Source organism: Eupeodes corollae, chromosome 1 (genome assembly GCF_945859685.1).
Source record: "Eupeodes corollae chromosome 1, idEupCoro1.1, whole genome shotgun sequence".
Classification (NCBI taxonomy): Eukaryota; Metazoa; Arthropoda; class Insecta; order Diptera; family Syrphidae; genus Eupeodes; species Eupeodes corollae.
Window position 1 is genome coordinate 74,591,939 of NC_079147.1, and position 6,860 is coordinate 74,598,798.

Sequence of the window (6,860 nt, forward strand, 5' to 3'; positions counted from 1 at the left end):
TAAGGTCGTAAATGACATGGCAGAAAGAGGAGTCAAATTAATAACAGATTTGAATGACCTTTTAACAAAAGATGAGGATCAAAAGCAATATGTTCTTCAAATAGTCAGTGAGTGCCGAAAATTGTATCCAAACGTTTCAAAATCCACTTTATGTAAACCTCTAGATTAAATTATAATCTTTGTTTAGTATTTATTTCATTTATTATGTATCAGTAAAGAAAACTGTTTTATGTTTCGTTCTCCAAAATAAAAAAAATAAAATAAAATTCCTTTAAAAAATACGATATCTATCATTTTTATCAAAATTTTCTTTTTTTTACGTAAATTTATTCATGATATTTGTATTGAGTATTGACAAAAGTACTACCTTTAATTAAGTACATAAACAGTGACAATACGGTCAGCTGTTTGGGAGCTCGATCTAATTTTATTCGTAAAACAGGGAAAAATCGGAGATTTTTGAAACTTTGAGCGCGTGTCGGCAGCATTTACCGTTATCCAATCGAGCTGAAATTTTGGCTAGCTAAAAATCTGCAAAGGCTGATCATTTTATGGGGTTCCCCCGTAACGAATTCGACAAAACAAAATTTATTCGGGTGTTGCGGTCACCCTAGTGTATATGTATAAAGCTTCCTATTAATTGAATTCTTATAAAAAGTTAACCTTTTTCCCCATATTTCTTTGTCGATTACGAATTTCAATTGTATCAATTAAAGCTTTTCTTTTCTTTCGAAGTTCCAAGATTTGGAAAAGAAAATGACATTTATTTTTTATGATAGAGGCATTAGAGAGGCATTATGTACAAAAAAAAAGTTTAACAAAATCTTTATATTTTGTTCAACATTTTATTTTTTGTATTAAAATCAATTTCAATTAGTTAGAATTCATTGTATTTTTACAAATAATTTGAGGAGAAAACATTTTTTATTCACAAATTTTTAAATCAATACAAAATTTGACAGTGGGTGTTAAACAAATTTTAATGTCAAATGAAAACGTGTAAATGTTCGGTGTGAACGATTTTCGGGTTGAAAATGTTGTAGGAATAGATAAGTTTTAATTTGCTGCTTTTATATTAAGCTCCAAGGGAGTTATTGAACTCGAAGAAATGCCTGGTCGAACAAAATTGTTTAAGTACATTGTACAGAAAAACCTTGAAAATTCCTTCCTCAGAAACATGTTCATATAAATATAATATTGCTATCCACAACAGAACCGAATTCAGTTCGATATTCTTTAAATTCAAGGAAACTTAACGGCTTCATTAACTTCCATTATGCTCAATATTATCGCCCTTACACTCCGGGACACCACACTCGAATTCATTTTTATTCTCGGGGCAATGTTAAATGATTTATGATTTGGCCAAACATGGATGAGGAGAATAGTCTCATTAAACTTTTATAAAAAAAAAAAAACAACATTTCCAATATCATCCTATCCCTCATTTTTTAATGAAGTCCAGTTCTGTGTTGTCCCTGTCAAAAATACAACATTCTTGTGAGCTATGATAATTAAATCGGCGGTCCTTGCACCACCATCAGAAGCTGCAATACCACCTTGACGCGTCGCAGCACCATAGGAACCCTCTCAGGAAATCTTGATTTATTTAAGATTAAAAATCGGTTTCGCATTGCTGCACGGCTGGCATCGCACCGTTGCGTTTGGTTATCAATTTTGTTTCGGAACGCTAAAGTCCTCCAGCATTCGACGTTTTTCAATTTATCTTAATTACGACTCCAACACCGGAACATGGACAACGCAACGTATTAATTCCCACCATTTCCAACTAAATGTTGTTGAGCTTGAGATTCCACTCCACAGACCAAATGATGTGGAACCTTTCCTTTATTTCACGTATTTTTCTGGCTCCGTCACGATGCCTAAGATCGAGGCCGACATGACACGACGACGACGCGACGAAGATGCTGGATAATGTGTTTTAGTTAGCAAATATTTTCATTTCGTTTATCGTATTCTTGCATCAGGATAGCTTAATGTATTTAAAAGGAACTTCTCCGATTCTGTTTGATCAGCCAACTCTCTTCCGAAGCACCTGTTACAATATTTCGAATTCGATTTCACTTTTGTTTGCTCAAAAAGTGATCCAGGACTGCACGCGCCTGATAATGACTTTCAAAATTGTAATTTAATTTTTAGCTACATTTCTTTTTTTTGGGTCATTATGTCAGGAGGCTGACGTGAAATAATTTGATTACTTTATTTACTTTTCTCTCTACAAAGAAAATAATACCGAAATGTAGCTGAAGCATGATGTCGAAGCCGATGCCGTATTATACCAAGAAGAGATTTATTTATTTGCTTATGAGGTGAAGTGTTACATTTCGAAATGAAAGTGAAGATTCCTTTAGAAGTTTTAACGTGAATATGAGAAATCTTATTACATATGTGAACAAAACAAATAAAGATGGGTTAAATTTTAAAGTCTAATAGTGAATGTAAACTACACCTTAACTTCAAGTTTTTTTCTGCATTTCATTTGACGTTTTACAATTTCAGTCTAATTCAATTATTTGAATCACGGAAAGATACACAATCGAGCAATGCTTTTGAGTTATTCAGGCTTATTATGAAAATCGGAGAGCACTTTGTGAATTTTTCGGTCAATTTAATCGTTGAAATGTTAGCACCATCGGGAAAATCGTGCAAAAATTGGAACAAACCAGGTCAAAAATTATTGCTGCTGTTCGCGAAGAGGCTTCCTTAACTCGTCGTCGTGCCCAAAAATTGCACCTCTCACGCTCGTCGTTGATGAACATAATGCATGAAGACTTGCATTTACCCGTTTACAAGCTGCAAATGACTCAAGAACTAAAGCTTGACCATTTCAAGCGACGTATGTAAGTATTGTGAAATGACAACAGCAACAATTCAAGAGCTAAAGGATCAGACAATTCGGAACATTAACGACATAGAAAATTTGGACCATCGGATGGAAGTGTGCCGCCGAGGTCAATAATTTCCTAAATAATTTCTGTTTTATTAAAAATTAACATCAGCTCTAAAATTTAGCCATCCTTTGTTTAGGATATTCATACAACACCTTAAAACATCTTACAACTTGGATAATTTTATATTGTGACGAATAAACTGTCAAATTTAATATTGGGAAATGTTTACGCAAATTGAATCAAGATCTACAAAAATGTTGGATTACACAAATGTTAAATTTACATATGTATAATGTATATGGAGTTATTTAAACGACAGTTCGAATATAGAACCGAGAAAACTGTTGGAAGCAAATGTCTGCAATGAATAAAAGGTACATACCTTACATTCTTCAATTCATAGTTTCCCAAGCAATATAAGGAATCATCTAAATAACTTATCAAACAACTTGATGTGTAATTGAATCAGCTGTTAGTTAAATGTCAAAGAATAAGCATAAAATATTAAACGTCAACTTCTTGGCCTATGTTATGCTTTATTTATAAACGGTGATTTTTTAAGTGCTTGAAAACTTAAAAAAAAAAAAACGCATAAAATTTGCAAAATCTCATCGATTCTTTATTTGAAACGTTAGATTGGTCCATGACATTTACTTTTTGAAGATAATTTCATTTAAATGTTGACCGCGGCTGCGTCTTAGGTGGTCCATTCGGAAAGTCCAATTTTGGGTAACTTTTTCGAGCATTTCGGCCGGAATAGCCCGAATTTCATCGGAAATGTTGTCTTCCAAAGGTGGAATAGTTGCTGGTTTATTTGTGTAGACTTTAGACTTGACGTAGCCCCACAAAAAATAGTCTAAAGGCGTCAAATCGCATGATCTTGGTGGCCAACTTACCGGTCCATTCCTTGAGATGAATTGTTCTCCGAAGTTTTCCCTCAAAATGGCCATAGAATCGCGAGCTGTGTGGCATGTAGCGCCATCTTGTTGAAACTACATGTCAACCAAGTTCAGTTCTTCCATTTTTGGCAACAAAAAGTTTGTTAGCATTGAACGATAGCGATCGCCATTCACCGTAACGTTGCGTCCAACAGCATCTTTGAAAAAATACGGTCCAATGATTCCACCAGCGTACAAACCACACCAAACAGTGCATTTTTCGGGATGCATGGGCAGTTCTTGAACGGCTTCTGGTTGCTCTTCACTCCAAATGCGGCAATTTTGCTTATTTACGTAGCCATTCAACCAGAAATAAGCCTCATCGCTGAACAAAATTTGTCGATAAAAAAGCGGATTTTCTGCCAACTTTTCTAGGGCCCATTCACTGAAAATTCGACGTTGTGGCAGATCGTTCGGCTTCAGTTCTTGCACGAGCTGTATTTTATACGGTTTTACACCAAGATCTTTGCGTAAAATCTTCCATGTGGTCGAATAACACAAACCCAATTGCTGCGAACGGCGACGAATCGACATTTCACGGTCTTCAGCAACACTCTCAGAAACAGACGCAATATTCTCTTCTGTACGCACTGTACGCCAGAGAGAAAAAACTAAATGAGAGAGCCAAATTTCCTCGTCTCCGTCCCTTTGGAACCTCTTACTCTCATTTTTTATAGCGTGTTGAATTCGTATCGGTGTATACATGTTTTCACCTCGAAGAGCAGAGAGAATCGAGACATTTCTTTCATTTTGAATTTGAAAAAGCTAAAAAAATAACTGCAGGGTTACCATTCTTCTTTTTTACATTGAAATTTCATTTTGTTCATAATTATATATGAAAATGAAATAAAAATTATCTTTTTCCACACCACCAAGAGGTAAGATAAATGGCGCGTTTTTGAAGGGTATCCCCAGTAGGCCTAATCCCTTTTTGATAAAAAACAAACCAAACAAAATTTATTCATAAATATTAAGATAACAAAAAAATAAAATAAACAAGCATAACAAAAATAAATAACAATTCATGTTTCATAATATTTACATATACATATATACATTTTAATCCGAAGAGTAGTTACTGCTGCTGCTCTCTTCATCTAAATTTATGATGAGGCTTTCCACAGCATCTTCCGAAAAAACGTCCATTTCCCACATTTTTGGCTCAACCACCTGCTCAACGTGTTGGACACACCAATGCCATTTTTCAGCGTCCACGTTTTGTATTGCACTTTCGAAAAGGCCTTTTAGTTCTGTCATCTTAAACGACTTGTTTCGACTTGCCACGAATCCTTTTACTTGAGCCCAAACCAATTCTATTGGATTCAGCTCACAGTGGTAAGGAGGCAAGCGAAGCACTTCGTGTCCTGCAGCTTGGGCCATATCGTCAACGACGTATGTTTCATACCTGGTTTTATGGTGCTTAACAATGCTCAACAACTCTGCCTTCACCATATCATCCTCGAAAGAAATAACGTTTGACCGGAGCCAAATCTTTATGTCGTTTTTTTTTGTTGCTGTAGTTGGAGCTTTGTTTTTCTTTCGTGAATGATATGATGCGTTATCCAGGACAATAACTGAGTTGGGATCCAGGCACGTAAGTGTTTCCTTAAACCACTTTTCATAAACGTCGGCGTTCATATCTTCGTGATAATCACCACTGCTTCCAGAAACGAAACATAGGAGTCCGCCATCTACGAAACCTGTAGAGCTTCCTATGTGCGTTATTATAAGCCTCTTCCCTTTTCCCGATGGTGCACGCAAACCTGTTGATGAACCTTCCGTGAAAGCTTGCCGAGGTGTTAATATGGACGGATCTTGCCAAACTTTTTCTTTTGTGTGCCCTTCGTTTAGCCAAGTTTTATCAGTGTAATATATTTTGCGGTTTTGTTCCCTAAGTTTTTTATTTCACGAAAGTATCGCCTTCTCCAGGCGATAATGTCATTTCTTTCTAATAATACACTTTTTCGCTGGCGACTGGCAAACTTAAAGCCAAGATTTTTTGTCAAAATCGTGTGCAAGTAAGACCTGCTGATTTTGTTGATGTTGACATTAAGTTTTACCTCATTCAGGATTTTGTCAAGCGTCGGTAATTCATTATTTGAAAAAAATTGGTGAACTATTTGTCTAATTGCACATTTATCAAAATCATCAATTTTAATTTTGCGACCAGATTGGTTTTTCTTTTTTGGTGGTGAGTTGTGGCCTTTGGTGCTGTTTTCCTTCAGAAGTCTGTATACTGTTCGTTCAGATACAGAAAAAATATCAAAAACCTGCTTTACAGCCTCGGTTTTGCTTTGCAGGTTCTTACAAATAGCTTTTGTCGCCTCAACTATTTCTTTTTTTTTGTCGGCACTCAAGTCCTTTGAGCCTGTTGATGTTGAAGCCATTTTTAATTTGCACAACACAACAAAAACACAACAATAAAATACAAACAACACCACAAAATCATAAAGATAATATATAAACAAAACAACAAAGGCACAACACTAAAAAACAAACCACACAACAATAGAACAACAACAGCACAACAAAATTATTACAATAATGCACAAAAATAACTCGCAAAATGAACAAACCTACCGCCCGGCACAAGAATCTACGCAAATAATATACTTCCTCAAATAAAATGGCTTTGATTTTTATAACTGCATTTTAACTGATTTCCAGAACTTTAAAAGAAATGCAAAAGTCAAAACACAACACGATAACACTCATCGTTAAGAACTTTTAAAAAAGCTCTCAAAGCAAAAGCTCCTCAACAGAAACCCATTGAAAAAGTAAGAAAAAAATACGAAGTGAGTTAAGAAATTGAAAAAGGCAACTCTGAATGTGTGTGATTTAATGAGGGTTGAAAAGCAGCAGAGAACGATCAGTGCATGCTCAATTGCTCAAGTGTGTGCCAGGTAGGTCGTTGTGGGATCTACGTTGGATGCCATCGAAAATTCATGGGTGTTTTATTAAACTTTTTAAAGGAGTTTCCTTCAATTGGGTATGGTGTAGAAAATAGCGC